Source organism: Anoplophora glabripennis, unplaced genomic scaffold (assembly GCF_000390285.2).
Source record: "Anoplophora glabripennis isolate ALB-LARVAE unplaced genomic scaffold, Agla_2.0 scaffold12, whole genome shotgun sequence".
NCBI lineage: Eukaryota > Metazoa > Arthropoda > Insecta > Coleoptera > Cerambycidae > Anoplophora > Anoplophora glabripennis.
The window spans coordinates 2,696,070-2,718,538 of record NW_019416512.1 but is presented as its reverse complement, the minus strand read 5'-3'; the positions used below and the strand labels follow the sequence as shown (position 1 = coordinate 2,718,538).

At 31.5% G+C, this 22,469-nt stretch overlaps 1 protein-coding gene across 2 annotated transcripts in view; it reads right to left on the bottom strand.

The window, feature by feature from the left end:
• The window catches only part of LOC108903369 (dnaJ homolog subfamily B member 6-A), an 83,743-nt gene extending 62,650 nt beyond the window's left edge, over window positions 1-21,093 (bottom strand). For both annotated transcript variants that reach the window (XM_018705523.2, XM_018705532.2), the window contains exon 1: window positions 20,839-21,093. The gene's annotated coding sequence lies outside the window, so the exon portion shown is untranslated. The remainder of the gene's footprint in view (window positions 1-20,838) is intronic.
• Window positions 21,094-22,469: the final 1,376 nt, after the last annotated feature.

Here is a 22,469-nt window from a genome sequence, read left to right as displayed (position 1 = left end):
ATTTGACATAAGATTTAAAAATAAAGTTTATTCGATTATTAGGTATTGTGTTAATAACACTGTAATTGAAAAAAATCATTGTTCTTGTCTTTCAAAAAATGCCGGAATACTCTTTTGCTGAAATGGCCGACATGCACTTCGTGTATGGCAAAGCAAACGGTTGTGCTTTGGAAGCTCGGAGGTTGTACCAAGAAACTTTTCCAAATCGCCAGCTTCCTTCTGATAAACTGTTCAGCAGTTTACATCAGAGATTAAGAGAAACTGGTAATTTTACGCCAAATAAGAGAGATTGTAGACGAAACCGTACTACCCGAACGGCGCAGACAGAGGAAATTGTTCTACAACAGATTGAAGCTAATCCAGGTAGTAGCACCAGAAGAATTTCAGTACAAACGAATATTCCCAAAAGTGTTGTATGGGAAATTTTACACGAGGAATTTTTGCATCCATACCATTTGCAAAGAATTCAAGCGCTAAAACCTCGGGATTTTTTGCCTAGAGTGGAGTTTTGTCAGTGGATGCAGATGAAATGCCATCAGGACCGTCATTTCCTCGATAAAGTCTTGTTTACAGACGAGGCAGGATTTACGTGTGAAGGAGTGGTAAATTTTCATAACAATCATATTTGGTCAGATGAAAATCCTCACGCGATTTTTGAAGCTCGATTCCAAGATAAGTTTTCCATTAATGTTTGGGCAGGTATTATAGGAAATAGGTTACTAAGACCATGTGTTATGCCGCATCGTTTAGATGGGCCCGCATACTTACATTTTCTACAAAACACTTTACCAGTTTTGCTCGAAGATTTGCCTTATGGATTAAGATTAGAAACATTTTTTATGCACGATGGGGCTCCAGCCCACTTCAGTTTATTAGTTCGACAATATCTAAATCAGACTTATCCAGATCGGTGAATTGGACGAGGTGGACCCGTAGCTTGGCCTCCCCGTTCGCCGGATCTTAATCCGTTAGACTATTTTCTATGGGGTTATTTAAAACAGTTTATTTAGTGCCTGTTGACAGTGTACAACTGGAACAAAGAGTCATTCATTGTTGCCAAGAAATACGGAATATGCAAGGTGTTTTTCAACGAGTTAAACGTTCAATGAGAAATCGTTTAGCCAGTTGCATTGAAATGAATGGACATAACTTCCAACACTTGCTGTAACTAAAGAAGTAACATTCAGGTTTAATAATAAGACACTAGTATTATTTGTTTCTGTATTGTTCCCTGTTTTTTTTTTAATTATAAATCTGTTTTCCATTTACCGTTTCTTTTTTATCACTATTTAACAATACCTGACAGGTTTTCTACAAGAATACCTTTCTTATGTCATTTATACCGCGGAATCAGAATTTCTTAAGAAAACTGCAAAAATATGACGTTTAATAAAAATGTGAACAAATTAAATCGAGGCTTCCCCTGTCGGCAGGGTGCAAAGATTTAAATCAACATGATTTAAATCAAGATTTAAATCGTGATTTAAATCAGTTGATTTTTTATTTTAATCATGGGAATAAATTTTAAAAAATCTACTTTTTTAAACGCTTTTATTAAATCGAAAAATAACTGTAAAAGTTACAAAACTATAAAATATGATTCATTCAACACATAAACTTAATATCTATTCATCAATAAAATAATATACTTTCTGTTGTAATATTTTAATATTTTTAATAACTCAAAAAATAAATGTAAAAGGTATAAAACGAATATATCATATAACACAAATATACCTAATAGTTATTCATCAAATAAAATATTACACTTGCTGTTGTAACGTTTAANAATAAAAATGTGAACAAATTAAATCGAGGCCTCCCCTGTCGGTACGCCCCTGATTAAAATAATAATTTAGTAAAAACACTGAAAAGTACCTACTATTAAAGGCAATTCATATGCCAAAATTCAGATGGCTATCTGAAACGGTTCCAGAGATATAAAATAAAACCTATATCCCGGTGCAATCTTTGAATCGCCATAGCAACCTTATGACGCATTTGCGGACTTATGTTCATATGAACTTCCCTTCATAGTTTAACATGTAGAATCACCCCTAGAATTATTCGAACGGTATTTCCGGACACCCTGTATAGAGGATTTCCCAGAAAGTGACAAAAATTTGAATCACATTATTTAACTCATCAAAAGCAATAACTTTTGTCTAATAATTGTTTTCAAAATCTTGCATGTTTGTCCTGTATTTTTTATTCATTAAAATAACACTAACGGGTGGTTTATGAATTTAAAAAAATATATATTTTATGCAATTCACTCAAAGTTTTTTTACTAGACTCAATGTCAAATGTAAGAAATGCGTTGAAATAATGGTAGCTTGCATTGTCTCTAGCAACTCTTCAAAGGATGGACCATTTCTCAAATTATCTCATACGAAATAGTACCAATAACATTGAAGATACACTTTTGAAGAATGCTGTAAATAATCCTGGAACCAGCTTTCGTAGACTTACTTTACAGCGAAATGTATCAAAATGTTCAGTTTGAAAGAATTTAAAAGAACAGCGGTTATACTCGTACCTTGTACAAAAAGTACAGTTTTTACAGCCTCAACTGATTACCGTCACCGACAGCATTTCTGTAGCTGGGTATTGTGAAGAGTTCCTTTCAGTAAATTTTGGGCCGGAATAACGAATTGGACCTTACGTTACACCAGATAGGTTAGAAGGTATTTATACTTTTTAAGGGACGCTGAGAGGATGTTCCGCTGGAAATTCGTCGGAGCATCTTAACGATATATCTTGCCATAATGTCCGAATTATTCGAGATTCGAGTTAAGTCAGCACTTACCTGGACGGTGGATTGGGCGAAATGGTCTAGCTTCATAGTCCGCCAGATTTGAATGCGTGCAACTTTTATTTATGGACTCCTTTGAAATAATAGGTGTATTTTACTTCAGTTAGTTCGGTAGAGGAACTGCGAGAACGAATAAAGAATGCCGTCAGAATAACCGCTGCAATCCGGAAATAATAGTATGAGTAAAAGACAACGTTGTGTACAATTATGCCTTGACAACAACGGATGAACATTTGTAGGAACTTAATTTAACAAAATAAGTGTAAACCTTGATTTCTTTTTGGTGCGTAAAAAGTTTGTAATTTTTTATATTTAACCATTAGCAATATCGTAGCAAAGTTAGAATGTTGTCTAAATGCATTTATGTGTGGCATTTCTTAAGTACTTTTATATGTACAAAATGTTTCGAAAACGTTAACATACTCGTATAATTATGTTAAAAAATGTTGTTAGTGATGTGCAAATATTTGTCTTGTCATTAAAAGAATTCAAGGTAGTCTAAAATAGGTGTAACGTCTTTTACTAATTTATGGAAGTATGGAAGTATTTGAACATGAAATTGTAAAAATTGTAATTTCCACCATTATTGAAGAAAAACGACATTCAAGATTTTCCGGCTGTAAACACCACCAAACAGTGGTAACATATACGAGGGATGGGCGCGCGGTTTTTGTAGTTCGGGCTTTTCCCGCTAGATAGGTGTTATAGGCAAGCGGTTCACCCCTAAGAAAAGGCATGAACCGACTAAATTTTTAAAACAAAAACCTACAGCATTAAACTTTTTTTATTTTATAAAGTGTATTTTTCTGATAATTTACATAGTTTTTTTTTATATTTTTCGGCGTGGTCAGTCAATTGTTATAAACAAAAAAGTTGTAAAAAAAAAATTACTCGCCGAATGGCTTTGAAAATAGTTTATTATGGAATGGAACAAAATAAACACTTTTTGTTCTTTGACAAAAATTCGGAAAATGCTTTGTTTCCGAGATATTTACAATTTAATGTGAAAAAAGTGACGAAAACGACAAACTTTCGGAATTTTTTTCTCAAAAACTACTGAACAGATTTTAATTCTAAAAAAGCATAATAATCGGCAGATTTTCTACTTTAAGATATATTTTTTCGGTCTAAACCGAGTAAAAAAAGTGTTTTAAAGAAAATTATGATCACTTCAAATTTAAAATTTCTTTTTACAATATCTTGGATTAGATTATATTTAGAATAAACATTATTACGATTTTTTTGATATTTAAGATCATTTTGTTTGGTTTTGTAGCCAGAGTAAGGTTTTTGCAAGTAATTAGTAAAATTTAAATATTCGATTTTTGGTTTTATAAATGGCTAAAATTGACTTGAAAGTTATACCAAAACTAAACTAAATAAGCTCTAAATAGTAAAATTAACCTAATAATAATAATTGACTTAGCGGTCTTGAAAAATAAAAAAGTTATTGGATAATTTATTGTATATAGGATAATTATTTTATTTTTATTTTACAAGAGCAATGAAAATATATTAATTTCTTTTTATTTAATTTTTAAATAATAAGTTTTTCTATATCTAACGCAGTTTCTCCTTGTAACTGTTTGTCATCGAACCTGGAATGCTGTGCAGTCTGTGCGTGCTCAAATGAATGTCAGAATGTTCCATCCGAAATTGATGATGAAACGCTTATTTCAACTTTTTTCAAAGCCATTCGGCGAGTAGTTTTTTTTACAACTATTTTCTTTATAACAATTAACTGACCACGCCGAAAAATATAAAAAAATATGTAAATTATCAGAAAAATACACTTTACAAAATAAAAAAAGTTTCATGCTGTAGGTTTATCATTTAGAAGGATCTTTTTAGGGGTGAACCGCTCGCCTATTACGTAACCCCTCTTGAGTCGGTCTGTCTAGTGGCGTCGCTTGAAACGGTTGTAGCGAACCCCTGAGACAGTTTTGGCGCGACGACTGTTTTGACCTCTTCGATTTTTTAAAATGGTTCATATTCGAGAACAGCGTGCGGCATTGATTTTGTTTTCTGCTCGGTCAAAGTGCATCGGACGCAGTTAATATGTTGTATACAGCTTATAAAAAACATACCTTGCAAATAACTCAAGTGTATAAGTGGTATTTGCGATTCAAACGTGACGACATGCGACATGTCGATCGAAGACATTCAATGTCTGGGCCGGCCTTCCACGTCCAGATCTGATAAAAACGCGGAAAAAATTCGCGCCCTTGTGTACAAGGATAGGAGGAGTACTATTGATGTACTTGCTGAATTATATGGTTGTTCGTGGAGCTCTGTGCAACGCATTTTAGCAGAAGATTTGCAAATGAGACGAATCGCACTGCTACAAATCAATTCTGATCAAAAAGCAGCTCGTGTCGCTGCTTTTCGTGACTTGTTGGAAAATGAACGAGAACTTTTTTTAACAAAATCATCACCGCGACACCGGGAATGAATCGTGGTGTTATGGATAGGACCCTGAGACAAAGCAACGAAAAAGGCCCGACAAGTCAAATCGGCCGTGAACACAATGTTGATGTTTTTTTGACGTTCGTTGCATTGTTCACACAGAGTAAATCTCTGAGCATCAAACTGTGAACCAAGTCAAGAGTGTTTTGTAGCGGTTGCACATGAGTGTTCGGTTGAAACGGCCTGATTTGTGTCGGAGTGAGGACTGGTTCTTCCACCATGACAATGTTCCAGCTCACAGCCATCTCTGCGCGTGATTTTTGGCGAAAAACCGCATGATACCGCTTCCTCACACACCTGATCTGGCACCCTGTGATTTTTGACGTTTGAACTGTGTATTAGTATTAATAGAGAGTTTTCGATTATTTTTGGGTACCAATCGTACATCGTTTTTTAAAAATATTACTCAGAAAACCATTACATCCGTGTTTCCATCTCTTAAGCTTCCTAGATATGAAATACCATATACCGAGTCCTATACATATTACAGTCGAGCATTTTTTTAAAAATATTTTACGACATGATTGTGTGATTTAGATTATAAGATAAACACTTTTAGCTATACAGGGATGGCAAGAAGTACGAAATAAATATCAAATATTTTGAATCAGTTAATTTTTTTTAAAACGCCGAATCACGTTAACTGATTTTGATTTTTTCCCCATCTTTCAGTTATATAATAATTAATTTTTCTTCAACCCCCCTAACCCCAGCTACCCCTACTTTTTTTTTCAAATGGAAACATAAGGCATGAGGGGATTTGTTGAAAAGCTTATAGAAAACTGAATCCAACCATACTAAATAAACAAGTTTTTTTTTTATTTAGAAATTGAAACAACTAGATAATTTACAAAAATAAACTCAATGTCGCAAATGCTGAAAATGTCCTCCATTCACTATTTGTCATTCCCCAAGGCGATAGTAATGCTGTCCACAGCATTCTGAATGACTTCAGCTGATAAATTATGCATCTCCGCCCTAATCTTGTTCTTTAAATTCTCAATATTATCCGGTCTGTCCTGGTACTCTTTCTCTCAAATATCCCCAAAGAAAATAATCCAGGGGTGTTAAGTCGGGGGATCTTGGCGGCCATGCAACTGTACCCCGTCTACCAATCCAGCGATTTGGAAACATTTCGTCTAAGTATCTTCGAACATCAATACCAAAATGTGGGGGAGCGCCATCTTGTTGGAACCAAATTCTTGCATTCGGTATATCTGGATCAATTTCATGAGGGAAAATCACAGCTAGAGCAGGTATCAGGTCAAATGTTAGGAAATCCAGGTAGCGTGCGGCAGTAAGATTTTCTTCAAAAAAGAATGGGCCCAAGATTCTGTTGTTGATGATACCTGCCCATACATTAACTTTTTGTGGATGCTGCGTATGCGATTCGCATGTCCAGTGTGGATTTTCCTGGGACCAAAAGCGATAGTTGTGCCTGTTAACCACTCCATTTAAATAAAACGTAGCTTCATCCGAAAAAAGTACGTCTCGTTGAAAACCATTATTGTCGTCACACCGTCTCATCATTTCCTCACAAAATTGTAATCGCCTATCATAATCGTCTTCCAAAAGCTCTTGGACAAGACATACCTTATAGGGGTGGTATTTCTCTTGTTTCAGAAACATTCGAATTGCAGTTCGAGAAGCATCGTGATTGCGGGCCAATGAAACAGTTGAAGTATGAGGATTTTCAACAAGTTCTAATGCAATGTCTAATTTCTTTTCTTCATTCAAAGCACGTGCCCGTCCAGTTTTGGGCAAAGTCTGTACTGTACCGTGTTCCTCAAATTTGTGAAATATTTTACTAACTGTCCCTTGCGAGATTTGGTTTTCGGGATATTTCGCATTAAATAAATCGCGCACTTCAGCCTGACTTCTTATTTTGTCTCCACATCCAAGCAATATCAAGATTTCGATGCGTTGCCTTTCCGACAATACCATTGCAATTCAGTAAATAACTTGATTTTGACACAATAGTAACGTTTCGAACTCCAATTTACAACTAAAGCGAAAAATTAACCAGAAAGCCTGGCAAGTAAGTGGTGCCAAAAAAACGCAACATAAAAAATATATCTTTTTTGCGTTAGCAGTGATAGGTACAGTTTCAAATTCTTTATTTTATTCTGTGCAAATTCATGGAGGATAACACTGAAGATAATTAAATTTTATTTCACTTGTTAAGTAGGTGTTTTATACAACCCTAAAAACCTTGCTATTGAAAAAATAAAACTTGTTTATTTGGTATGGCTGGATTCGGTTTTCTATAAGCTTTTCAACGAGCCCCCTCATGCCTTATGTTTCCGTTTGAAAAAAAAAGTAGGGGTAGCTGGGGGTTACGGGGTTGAAGAAAAATTAATTATATAACCGAAAGATGGGAAAAAATCAAAATCAGTTAACGTGTTTCGGCGTTTTAAAAAAATTAACTCATTCAAAAGATATGAATTTTATTCCGCACTTCTGGCCATCCCTGTATGTATATATAATGGAGGCTAACATTTTCATTAAAACTAGGGCACCTAATGCTTTATCAATACTACGTAATATACGTGTACTTTGTTAGCTCTTTCCTGTATTTGCTGTAACTGTTTTTTAACAGCTTTCTAGAAACCTCTAATAGAATCTGGTACCATTTGTATGTACTTGTTAAAACGTGAACAAAAACACTTAATGTATGTAAAAGTACCTTTACAGAAAGAGCGTACTGTGACACTTATGTGGAAAAGCACTGTGAAATCCGAAGAAACGCGTCTCCCAACCGACTTACTGTTGTGTAATCCATTTATGGCTATATAATAACTGTGTACTACTGATTGCTGTCCCAGATAAGCAGACACAACAACTTTCGACGCAATGTCTTTGTCTGACTGAACCGGACGTTGAGTTTAATCGAATGAATAATATAGTATTACGTATGCGAGTAGATTTTAAATCTAATCCACTTCAAATTTACAAAAATATATTTACGTAATTATTTAATATCATTTTAATCTATTTCCTACTATGTTTCCACTATTTGTATCTAATGCTATCTAGGCACTAAATTGTTCTATTAGTTACAGTTGCCTATGGTACATTTTTTTAACAAGTTTAAAACGAACATCTGAGACATGATGAGTTTTGTGGTATTGTATATATATATTATATATTGTAAATTATACAGAGTAAATTTTAAATATGTGCGTAACTATTATTTTAAATAGGGATACAGTTTAATAAGTTTAAAGTAATAGATTTTTTTCGGATTAGGAATAAAAAAATACTTTCAAAATAAGAATGCGTTATATTTTTAAGAAAACTTACTAAGAAACGCCGACTTCACTGCGGTAACTTGATTTGCCTATTTTGAACAGGAGATCAAGTATTGCCGGTATTACATTATTACTAAATAGGCTTCCACAAACAGGCACGATATAAGGAGCGGTTGCGTTATTGCGATATCGCGGTAACGAATTCACGTAGCGCATGCGATCAATTTTATGATGTATTAAATGCGTGTTTTGCTAATAGTGTACACGTAATGTCATATAATAGTGCTTCTTATCAATGATATGATGTTACTGTTAATGGTTAATCTTTAAAGTTTAGTTAATGGTTTTGCTAAGTTTTTCCAATATGCATATCTTCCTTTAGTGTAGATTTTAGGTATTTTTTTGTATGCCCTGCCTTTTACTTAATTGGTATTATCTGTCAGGGAAGTTCTACAGTGCCTTCATAAATGATTACAAGCCATGTGACCAGTGATTTTGATTGGCACAGTAATTTTATTTATTTCCTTCATACAATTATTAAAACAATAAGATCAAGATCACATTAAAACGCTACAAGTTTCATCGGCTGTGGTTGGTGCAATTTTTTACAAGATACTATTCAACTAATCAGAAATTTTCTTTAGAAGTGTAAGCTCGGCGGTCACGTGGCTTGTAAACATTTATGAAAGCTCTGTACTGTATTATCGTCATATCGCAATAACGCGAACGCTACTACTAGCGCGCCTATTTGTAGAAACCTTAGTCTTTTATGCACAAAATGTGATTAGCGTTACTAACGAGAGTTATCTTTGGTCAAGGGTAACGCTCGTAACCCTTGACACACCTGAATGAAAACTTTCTAGGAACGTTTTAAGTATAAAATTAGTTCATATTCATATTCTGCTATCCCTAAGGAACCCTCTGCTATATCAATTCATTCATTAGAATCCTATTAAAAGTGTCGCATTATCTTAAAGTAAAATTTAAACAAAAACACTTTTTCTGAAGCCCAACAACTTTTTAAGAAAACACAGTTGTATTATGGTAATTTATCTAAATCTTATTGATGGGAATTTTTTTAATTTTTCACCCATAAAGGCGTTTTGTGCATCGTTTGTCAAATTGAATTGGCCGAAAGGAGGAGTGATTTGCAATATCATCAGCCCCAATAACTCACTCTTGGCTCCATGTGTTTTTTTATTTCATCTTCATTGTTAAAAAATCCCAAAATTCAGTATTAATACTTATATTTAAAAAAGAGCTATTGGTATAGCCTCAAAAGTTATTTTAAATTTTTATGCTTACTGTTGTATGGTTCTATCAAATTCAAAATGACTCAAGTATAACATCTAATTGTCATTTTATTAACTCACAAAGTTTTTGGAACAGGTAAAAGAAAATTTAAAGCTCGACTTAACGTTGCAATAAAAAACGGTGTGCAACATGCCATAAAAACCTTTTAATAACTTCACTAATTCGCTTAATTTGTGTATAGGGACCATTAGGCTGATATTCGATATTCGGGATGAAGACTTGTATTTGCGTCAATAACACGCGCGAAGCACGTAAATACTGTTATCTCACTCTTCCGCAGTAGAATTCATCGTCCGTCTCTTCAGTAAATCAGTATTTAACTGAATTTTCGGATTTTTCAAAATAACAATGAAAAAGTTGAAATAAAAACCCCATGGAGAAAAGGGTAAATTATTAGGGCTGAAGAGATTGCAAATCACCCTTCCCTTCGGCAAATTCAAATTGGCAAACGATGCACCAAACACCCTGTATATTTCTTGACCATGAACAGTTTATTGTGCCTTACATTTCAAAAGAAAATATTCTATATAACTAAATGATAAATAAAGCTAGAAAGATCTTAAGTGAGATATGTAAGCAGCGATATTTGGCTTCACTGTTCGTAGATATGTTCTTAAGAGAGTGCAGACGATGTTTGCCTACACTGCTCATAGAAGTTTGCCTACGACAGTGTGTATGGTGTTTTCCTACGAGAGTACGGATACTTGGCCCACGTGAAAAATAGGGTTCCCTGTAGTGTATTGCATGACACTTGTAGTGTCGACTGTGATTGATGCTTATCTGATCTAGTGTATTTTAAAGTAAAAAATATTAATGTTAAATTCTTTATCAAACTGAATCATTTCCTTTAATAACATAAACACTGTTCTTTGAGCAAACACATCTAATAAATATTTTTGAGGTTTACATATGTGGTCTAGATTATGTTATAATAAATAATAGAAACACATGCGATATTTCAATTTGCGCAGTAGATAAATACGTACAATACGTATATCCGCGTTATTATATATTTTTTAAACTCTAATAAGGAAACAAATCAACATAAAGAATGGATAATTGTCGTTTATTATTCTGAATCAGCACCATTACCTGCGTGCCAAAGGAAATAGTAGGTATTTAGTTTTCAGCATTTTTTTTTGTTGTAGTATATAATAACAAGGCGTCAGTTAATACATAATATTACTGTAAATTATTGAATTTATAATTTATAAATAATCGAATACTAATATCTGACAGTAACGTTTTTATTTTTACTATTAATTTTTGACATACTGAATGCTCCATTCCCAAAAAAAAATCAATCAAGAGAAACATTGACAATTTCATAGTACGACGTTTTATATTTATTAAAACTTGCAATTAATTGGGTATTATTTCTTACTCATTTAGAGTAATTCTCATGAATTTTTTCAAATTTTTATTTCAACCCCTCAAAGTTATCAGCTTTTGAATATTTTGGGTAAAACATTTTCAAATAGCATTTTCATTTTGTTCGTTTTAAGATGGTTGTATATAAAAAATATATAAATATAATAGTTTTTTGCGGTGTTTATTGATTTTTAAACTAAAAAAGTCCTTTTTTAGTGTTTTTTTTTAATTCTCTGAAATTCGTCAATATGTAGTTTTATGAGATAGGTTCTAGAGTGGAATCTTTTTCATTCTATTTTTTTTTGTAATGTAATAATGTACGCTAATAAATTTTATTATAGAAGTAAATCGCGATGACTAATTATTACAAATACCATATTTTTAAAACTACTTCTACTAATATTGTCATTACTAATTATTTAAATTATTATTAACTAAATATTCCCATTTTTTTTCTATATTAAAAAGTTTGTTTTGCATAATGCCATATTTTTGACCTTTCATATATAATATAAATTTGTATTTATGTTTGGTTTAAATAACGAAAATAATATAATAAATATTAATATTGTTGTACCATTGTACCAAAGTAGTCGTTAAGAGAATTAACAACTATAGGAGTCAAATCCTCTTGGTGGGAATATTCCAGAAATTTATTTCTTTTTTTATTTTGTCGTTAACCTATCTATATATGCATAAATGCTTTTTACTAAATAGAAATCATCAAATATATAACAAGTATTACGCAAAACAAACTTTTCAATATTGAAGAAATTGGAATATTCAATTCATAATAATTTCGATATTTAATAAATGACAATATATATTAGTAAAAGTAGTTTTAAAAATATGGTAATTTTAGTATTTAGTCATCGCGCTTTATTTCTATAATAAAACTTGTTTTAATAGCGTGCATTATCTGTAAAAAATTAATACAAAAGAAAAATTTATTCGAAAAAAAAAATAAAACAAAGATACCACTCTAGAACCTGTCTCAGAAATTTGCATATTGAGACGAGATTTTGAGAACTTTTCGAGAAAAAAAACGCCGCTCTTTTGAAAAAAAAACACGGTTTAAAAATAAAAAAAAAACAAAAAACTAAAAATGTATTATTTTAAAATTTTATTTACATCTCAAAACGAACAAAATTAAAAAAGTTTATGATAGGTATCATTAGTTTTTGCCAAGTTACAGGTATATGAATTTTTTCCCCAAAATATTCAAAAAATTCAAGAAAACTACTCTCGATGGGTAGTAAATAATACCAAAAAATCAGGAAAGTTCAAAAAGGTCAGGTCAAGACAGTGATTTGGCGTCGTAGAATGCCCCGTGTATTTATCAGATGTGTGGATGGAATTTTTGTTTTGTGTAGATATTGGTGCTGTGTAGATGAAACAAAACGTAATGCCAGTTACAAACGGCAATTTTTAGCCCAGATCAAATTGTGCAGATTTATTCGACTTGGACGGGAAATAGTTCGGTTTGTGCCGTGCTGATGGAATAAATTGCAGCCATTTTGTGTGCAGTTAGCAAAACGATTTTTAACTGCACGCTTAAATTAATAGGATTTATCTTCCGTGTGTCACCAACATTAGGCATTTCAGTCCTATATCATATTTTTAACACACACGCATATCAAGGCAGCAACATACTGTAGAATGTAAAATTATTAGAAGTCATTCGTCTTTCTGCTTCATACTGACGTTGTGGGTATTATTAAAGCAATAAATAAGAAATTTGGAATTCTCCAAAAATGGGCAATGGGCTTGAATTCAATGTGGGCTTAGCCTACTCTATGAAAACAACTTCATATTACGAAAAATTGTGGGTGTCCTAGCGGAGAGTAAAATCAGTACGGTGGATAGACGCCAATTTTTATTTATTAAGCACACAGTCCCCACCTTCTCTTAATAATTTCAATACAGAAATGTATTGGCCTGCGGCGTAAAACACATATTTTTATTATAAAATTTATAATAAGTGTACTTACGTAATACTCGGTTTGTAGCTGCGGTATTAGATATTTTTGATAAGTCGTTTCCTTTTATTTAAGTATACAAAATAACTTAATTCGTTGTTTCTTTTGATGCTCTGGATTTTTCTACTCTATTAATTATGTACAGAACTTTATAGATTATAGACTTATTAGCTAATAAATTACTATATGAAGTTGGCACATTGTAGTTCATAAAAAATATTTCAAGGTAAATTGAGTCGTTGGTACTACAATTTTCCACCTCCATACATTCAGTTACACTATAAAATTTTTCGTTTACAAAAACTATATGTATATTTAATAAATTAAAAATTGGTCAAATATTGAAGGGCAAACCAAATTAATTCAGTTTCATTAAAGTAAGTATTGACGCAGAAAAATATCAATGCATACTAAAAAAATATACATCTTTTAGATAGATACAGACGAGCATACACGAAACATAATGAATAGATAAAAATAAAGTAGCAGTTTGTTTTATGTAATCATTATATTTCATGCCCTCCATTTTCAACAAGGTTACATATCTATTTTCAAAATGTTATTTGTAAATATTGACTCATAAAGTAATTATGTACCGAAGAATTGTTTCAATGAAAGAGCAGGGGCACATTATACATATAATTTAATATATACAGGGTGTTTCAGGAAGACCTCCCGTAAATACAGGGGGTGATAGTACGACAAACAATAAAAATTTTTTGTCTTATGAACTACATGTCTATCTCCTCTTGTTTTTGAGATACAAAGCAACAAAACAAAAATTTTTTAAATAGAATTTTCACAAAAATTTCCAAACGGTGCGAAATATTTTTATGAAATTTGGTTTTCCGGGGATTTTAAGGATGCCAAATACGGTGGTCTAATTAATTTCTGGATATATTATAGAGGGCGCTAGTTATGCTACATTCCTATTACAATTTAAGTTCTAATTTGTTTAAGGTTATGTTTTTACCATTCGGGCTTCAATTTCTAATGTACAATTTTATTTTCTTAAAATAATGTACTCTTGTCAGAACTTCCTAATGTGGACGGTTTTCGGGAAAAAATGCTTTTAATTGAACTCTTACAATATGTATAAAATAAATGACTCCTCAAAGTAAAAGTAAGCTTTTAAAGTTTTATTTATTGAATTTGTGTTTCCGTTAAAAAATGTAGAAAGCGTTGGAAATGCCTGAAAATTGTTGTTAATCTACAACATTATTCCTCCACTTACTTGACAAATTAAAGTATTACCTAACGTAAAAACAATAGCTAATAACATTTATTTCTACAAATTACATAAAAAAAATATTACAAGTTTAAAATATTCGAAAATAAACAAATAAAAACAACTCCACAAGCCCCCCGTTTAACTCAACACTGCCTCAAAATATTTTCTTTTTTATCTTTTTTTAATTGGTTATTTAATCCGAGATGTTTAGGTTAAAATATCATTGGCAGTTAGACAGGCGTAGTGCAATTCATGTAAAAATTAACAGCGGAAACCCGTAAACACAGACAAGTTTATCTTTTCTGTACGTGATTTCTTTAATTGTCTTCAACTTATTTATTTGTATATATGTGATATTTATTATGCTATACTCCAACTATACATTATGAACGTAATAATAGTTCCTTTATTATACAATACTTGAACTATATAAATAAATATTAATAAAAAAAATATATTTGATTAACAAATATCATAGAAATAACTGAACTTTTAAATATATTTTGACACCTTCCTTCATCACTGGCAGAAAACAGTTTACTTCGATACATCATAAAAAAGATAATTATCTAACATAATGTGAGATCTAACTTAATTACGGCTGAATCGGGAGTGCCTCAGGGATCCGTATTAGGCCCTGTTTTGTTCATTTTATATATGAACAGTATTGAAAATATTCTGGGTAATGGTTCTTTTTCGTTATATGCAGACGATATCTCTTTAATTATATCGCACAAGTCCGATATTGACGCGCAAAATAAATGTGATCAAATTATGAATTCTTTATGTGATTGGTTCATTGAAAGTCACTTATACTTAAATACTGATAAAACACGAATTATGCGTTTTCATACTCGACAAAAAATGTGTGAGCCTCTGTGCATAAAAATTGGTAATTCTTCAATTAAGACTAGCTCAGAACCTGTAAAATTTCTGGGTATATTACTCGATGAGCACATGACATGGAAACAACACTGTGAAAATGTGGTTTCATATTTAAGTTCCATGAACTTTTTATTTTTAAATCTTAGAGATGTCTTAACGAGACAACAGTTGTTAAGTTTATATCATGCTCGTGTAGATTCACATATTCGTTATGGAATTTGTTTATGGGGTGAGTCTACTCTGTCCCAAGCAATACTTAAAGTTCAAAAGAAAATAGTAAGAACAATAGCTGGCCTTTCTAGCACGCATAGTTGTAGAGGTATTTTTGTTGAGCTCAATATTTTAACTGTTACGTCGTTATATATTTTGGAATTGTGTGTATGTTTATAAAAACAAAAATAAGTTTATGCTGAATCGTGATATTCACTCTGCTAATACTAGAATTGGGCAACACTTCCATTTGTCATTTGCAAGATTATCGATTGCTTCAAGATCTCCTGACCACATTGGCTTAAAAATTTATAATTCTCTCCCGGAAAATATTAAGTCGTAAAAACTTGCATGTTTTTAAACATATTTGGGTGTTACTATTCTCTTCCAGAATATTTTAAATTGTAAGGTTTTTTAATTTTATGACCTTTAACTGCTTTAAGTAGCGGTGTTTTTTAAATTGTTTTTGTGTTTAATGTTTTTATATTTACAATTATTTTTTTTTATTTGTAATAATAGTGTACAGTTTTACTGTATCATTATATTGACTATTGCTATACATGTATTAATGTCTATATGCAAAATAAATAAACTAAACTAAACTAAACCTAAAATTTGACAAAATTGTTATTACTATTATTTTAATAATACAATATAGAAATTATTATATTACAATATTTGCTTGCTAGATGTGGCTACAAGCTAGACATTGATATAATTCGAAGCTACAATATATAGATATACACAATACAAAACTAATTCACATTCGAGGCCTAAGTATATGAATGAAACGCTGCAGATTAAAATGGTTGAAAATGTATGTTCTGGAACCCCTCGGTTTATTCAACCGTCAACTAGGTGACGAACAAAGCAAAAATAACCGAATTTATTTCAGGGGTGTTTCTTTGAAAATTTATATTCCCCTTATATCTCCTGGATATTAATTCAACATGTTATATTAACTTAGATTAAAAAAATTTCACATACGCAAATAATCATGGTTATTTTTTTTCAGATCATACTCAAATTGTTTACCGAAATGAAAATCGTCCTCATCCTGTTAAAGATAAAAAAATCATTGGGATAGAAAATTTTAATTTTTTAAAAACAGTAAAGTTACTAAAAATAAAATATTTCTACACCAATGACTTTTTAACATAATTTAAAAATAAACTGATACACGTCGTGGTGATTTTAGTGCCGTAATACAAGTCCGTGTGTTTCAAAAATTCACTCATGCTGTCCACAAAGACAGCAAGGACGCAGCGACACGGGAATTGGAATTTTCACGTCACTTTTCAAAGTTTCCGTCATCGCGCCCAAAATCGTCCGAGCAGTCCAATCCCACCTCAGCAGTACAGTTCTGCCAACGACGCGAGTTAAAGGAGGAATAGCCGTTCCAGGTTCGAAACGTCAACCCGATCCATCGGCAGTTCAGTAACCAGTGTACGGATACCTGGTCAAAGTTTATAGTCGCTCTAAATTTATGCAGTATATTATGCCAATGTTATATGCCTGTATTCATTTATTGTATTAATGCCCGAATTGATCAATAAATCAAATATTTATAAAATATTTCTTGAGCTATATTCTCTAAAAAATAGAGACATAATTGATTAAATTATTCATTCACTATTCCCGCGTACCTATTAATACATCCTGAAGTACCTCTAGGGATACCTGTACCGTGTATCTCTGGTTGAATATGTGTTAAATCATACTTATCTTAATGGTGCAATCAATTCTCACACTACTGAACTAATTTTATTTACTAATAGAGAGACATAGATGAGTTACGGAGACAGAAGGGGTTACTTAAATATGAAGTTTTCTGTAATAATGTTCATAGTCTAGTCACAGCTTAGTCTAGTGCTTGGTCTAATACGTCACAAGTTGAAAACAATGGAGTACGATTTGAGATTTGAATTAAAATTTTTAAAATCAAATAAAAATTTATATAAGGAGATTTTAGCGATATTACTTGTATAGATCGCATTAACTTTCATTGTAGAGTAGTATTTAGTGACAAAGTACTACCGTTTGTTAATATGCAACCACTCCATTGTCAGTTCCGTAATAAATCGTATACGGGGAGCTGATTTTAAAATGCATGGAACCGATATTAACTTTCAACATTAATAAATTGCTCGATAAATTGTCATAAAAATATGAAAAAAATTCCTAAAACTAGCCCCTCATTAACACCATGAATGTGAGTCATCTACTGGTCCAAGAATATTAAAAAATATTAATGACGCTGCTAGATAAATTAGAATTAAAATGAAAATGGGTCCATAAGAATTATTCAGCATATAATCAAATGAAAATAATAGTTTTTTGATTATGGAGCAAACTTATATTTAAAAAGTGGGAACCATATTTGGTTATGGCTTAGAAAGTAAGATTTTTCTGCTTTTCAATGATATACAATGTCTTAATTATTATTTGTACAAATATAACCAGGAATAAGTTTGTAAATATTTTATTTGATAGCTAAAATAATAATCTGTGTAATAAATCCGTCAAAAATACTTTACATAGGTACATCTTTTTTTATAGACATTATTTTTTGTGAAATGAATTTATGTAACTGAATTTGACTTCCTGCAATAAGAAATAAAAAAATAATTAATTAATAATTTTATAGCACTTGCAACTGTTATGTTATATAAGAGTAATTTATTTTATCACCGACTAGGTATTCTTATAAAAAGAATCCTTATTTATTTATAAAACACCCTGTATTTCTCATGTTAGTAGAAATAACTATGATAATCATGAGATTCCAAATTAGCTTAAACAAATTTTACTAAAACCAACGTGTCAGTGATGATTCTTCTGTCACAGTGTTTTATTTAATAATTAATTTTTTTAGACATATTTAAATAGTTTTACTCGAGGTTTTACTCGAAGTAGAGTTGTTTACTGTTAACACTCTGTATACGGGGTATTATTTCAGGAACTAGTTACATGTCCACTATTTTAAGTCACTCATATCTATACTGTTACATTATGCATCTAGACATTTTTCTTTAAAATAAATCAGCAACACCTCAAAAAGGGTTTTAAAACTATAACATTTTGTTTCAGTTTCATAAAAAATTGAAAGTGAAAAAATAAAAAATGATCTAATTGCTGCTACTCTTGCTGCAACTTGTTAAGTATAAGTACTGTTGCTTAAATGGTTAGCTATAATTATGATGCACTAATTACACACTTATGTATGTACAAAATGAAATCACTTTAAGTGCAAATAAGATTGCCTAATTGTTGAAAGCTTGTATAAAGCATTTTATTTTGACTAGCGCTTTCAGGAAATGACTCAAATAAAGAATATGTAAAGAAGTTAAAGGCGTAAATATTTACAGTAAGCAGGGTTATTAAGTAAGAGATAATGACTTACAGACTACTACTAATCTTTTGATGCAAATAAGTAAACTCATGTATCTTAGTATCGAGCTCAGCTTAGTACATATATTGTACCTATATTGGAATAGATTGGAAAACGGTCTTCAATATAATTATGCTATATTAACCTATAGCTCCTCAAAAACAAAAAATGATAAATAAATTCAGCAGTTTTGAACAAATATCCTGAAATTGAAGATTTTCTATATTTCTCCACGAAACAATCTATTAAACTATTCCTTGTGTAGATAGTTGTGTTGTTATCACATTCAATTTGGAACATTTATAGTCGATTTGCAAGAGTTGTATTAGGTACTTATTTTAAGAATTCATATTTATCTTGCTCAATCATTGAGTACCTACCCAACAATTTTATTGCATGCCAATGAAGGAGATAGCTACTAAATAAACCTAAATAACCCATTAACATCAGCTTTACCAAAAAGTGAACTAATTATTATTACTATTAATGACCTTGGCAGATTAAAAACTATTAGGTTACCTACTCGATGACTGATACACATGGCTTCAAGTGTTTGCACAATCTTACGTATAGTTTATATTACCAGAACAATGTTGCATCATTCTAGATATCAATGAAAATAACATTTTAAAATTAAGTAGGTACCCAAGTTTTCATGGTACGCTTTAATGTAGGTATTAGGTACTGAAAATGTCACTTATCAGTCAACAATCACATTATTCTAAAAGTAGTGATGGAATTAACCAAAAATGTATTCTTTAGTTAGTAGTACCACAAAAAAGAACTATAATAATAAAATAATAATTGTACATAATAATGTTCGACATAAGAATTTTACCAATGTTAAACTAGAAATATAATCAAATAAGTAGGAAGTAGGTACCTATCTGCAATATCTATATACCTAGTAAATTTAGATTCTGTTTTCTGTAAATTTAATACAAAAATATCAATGAATATTCTAATGAGTAATAGGTATCAATATAGTAAAGTTTCAAATTTAACATATAAGTAATATATTTAATTTGATTAGAAACAATTTTTAATATGTAGATGAGAAAATTTCTGAAATTTTAACTTAATGAGACTTGGTAATTCTACTTTTATTCAAATATACGTAACTACATTCCAAATTGTTAAGTAAAAATCACTATGACATAATGTATTACAAAAAATATTGTAAACCAAAGAATCCACATATTAGTCAAATAGAGAATAGGTATAGTGATAACTCAATACCAACTACCACTTGAATTTCATTTATCTACCTATATTGTTATATTTTTTATCAGCTTATATGCTTACAAGTGTTACAACATATGTGAAAAAATGTAGGCTTGGGTAAAAATATTCAAAATATAGCAACAGTTATGTTATCACTGCAGCTAATGTGACTGGGCTTTTGTTCAATAAGTGTAAACAAAGTAGCATACTTACTTGATTTACGAGTATGAGTAGGTACCTGAAAATATTAATTTGTAGGTACCGTATAATTACTCCCACATTAGCTGCATATATACCCACATAAAATTTTATTATGCTAAAAAGGCGTAGGACGCAGAATCTGTGTCTTGTTGTTCAAAGGTTCTTTCGTTTTTTGAATTATTGGGATTCTAGAATTTCAAGGTCGCTTCATTGATCTAGCTGTTACATTCTAGAAGTTAACAAAAATAAATACTCTGGATATGTTGCTACAAAAATTAGTATCCTCAAAATAGACCGCGGCGAACCGATAATAGGTTAGGTGTAGGTTCACGAATTCTATAGTACGTACTTAAATGTTAACATATTTATAATTTACTCTCATTTGATTTGATAATACAATAACTGCCCACTTTTATCCGTCATTTTATTTTAACTCGTACAATAATTTTAATAACAATGTATTGTTTATCCTAACATTACTGCAACAATTATGTTCTTACCTGCAAAGTGGGAGAAACTTATCAAAAATTGTTTTTTAATACTTCATGTCACCCATAGCTGCTTGAATGTGTATACACAACCGTTGAGTATCACTAATTTTCGTCTTTTTCTAAAATATATCACCTTATTTAAGATCACACACTAGTCACTTTTATTATTATTAAACGGTTTACTGCACATCAACGACAAACATAAACTTTTTACACTAATGCAGACTATTTAGAGAACTCACCCAGGTGCAGGTATCAGACAAAAGTCACTATCTGCTATGACGCACTCTATCGCGAATGAGTGGGAACTGGAATCAGAGTCGGACTAAGCTGTAACGCTGTCTAATAAAAATCGTTGAAAAGATTTTTATAATTACCATTCATTAAACAACTAAATATTCTTGGTACAGTTTTTACTTCGTTTGTTCTAGTTTTTATCTATGCAAGTATTGATTCTAACAATTAATATGTGTGATTGCCGAAACCCCACTTTGTTACGGTACAGGTTCTTTACTTGTCTAACATTAGATAAGGGACCTACGGTTTTATATTCTTTCTATACAAACCTAAATTTGTATAACGTTTGTGAATACACCAACATATAGGTCACTAGACGGGTGGACGAGCATCGCGAGCGCGAGTCTTTTGCGGATGATCACCCAGATTACAGACAAATGTTCTGTGGACATGAATGCTAAGTCGCTAGGTCTCATTCAAGTTGAAAAATGGAGGTAACAAGTAATCAATCCACGGATGCTATTAGAACACCCGACAATACCAACAAATACTAACCATGACACAGCAAATCGTCGATTTGCAAAAAACAATTAAACTTTCGGACGAAAACACCACTAAATTACACCAAAAACTTCACAAACTCATTAACAAACAAATGACCGACAATATATCCCAGACAGGCACACACACACACACACACACACACACACCACACACACACCCCGCACACACACGGACAGAGAAACGCAAAAAAAACACACGGCGGAATCCTCTAGCGAGGACGAAGCCCCAAGACATAAAAAATCAGACAAAACAAACAAAACACGACCACAAACACCAAACACGCGNTTTCTGGCGGTAGTAATTTTAAATGCTACAACCTTTTTAGTAGTGACGTCACATACGCCAAATAATAGGCAACCCCATAGTACACATTGTCATGAAGAATTTCTCAGTATTTTTACTAGATCGATTTTCGACCTTATGTACTTTGGACATAAGTGCAACAAAAATGTCTTCTTTGTCATAACCTTTAATACCGCGATATTCGGGCAATATTATAAATATTTAATAAGTTTCAAACCCCAAGTGACAAACTAAAAGAATTATAGAATTTATATTTTTAAATTTAAAGAACAATATTGACTTTTATAGTAATTAATAAATTAAAATTATATCAATGTTACTGAGCATGCGCATTAAAGATAATTTCACGTACGCCTCGCAACAGGATACCAATCAAGACAACTTTGGTTCTGGTTAAGAGTACGTCTATATAAATCACTTAAAGAAAAAAAACTATATAAACCGACTGACACAGCAGAACACCAAGAAAAGCAATATAAAATACATGGTAGAAATTGAAAATGCTAAGATTAAGCAAAAGAAGAGAAAATACGCTG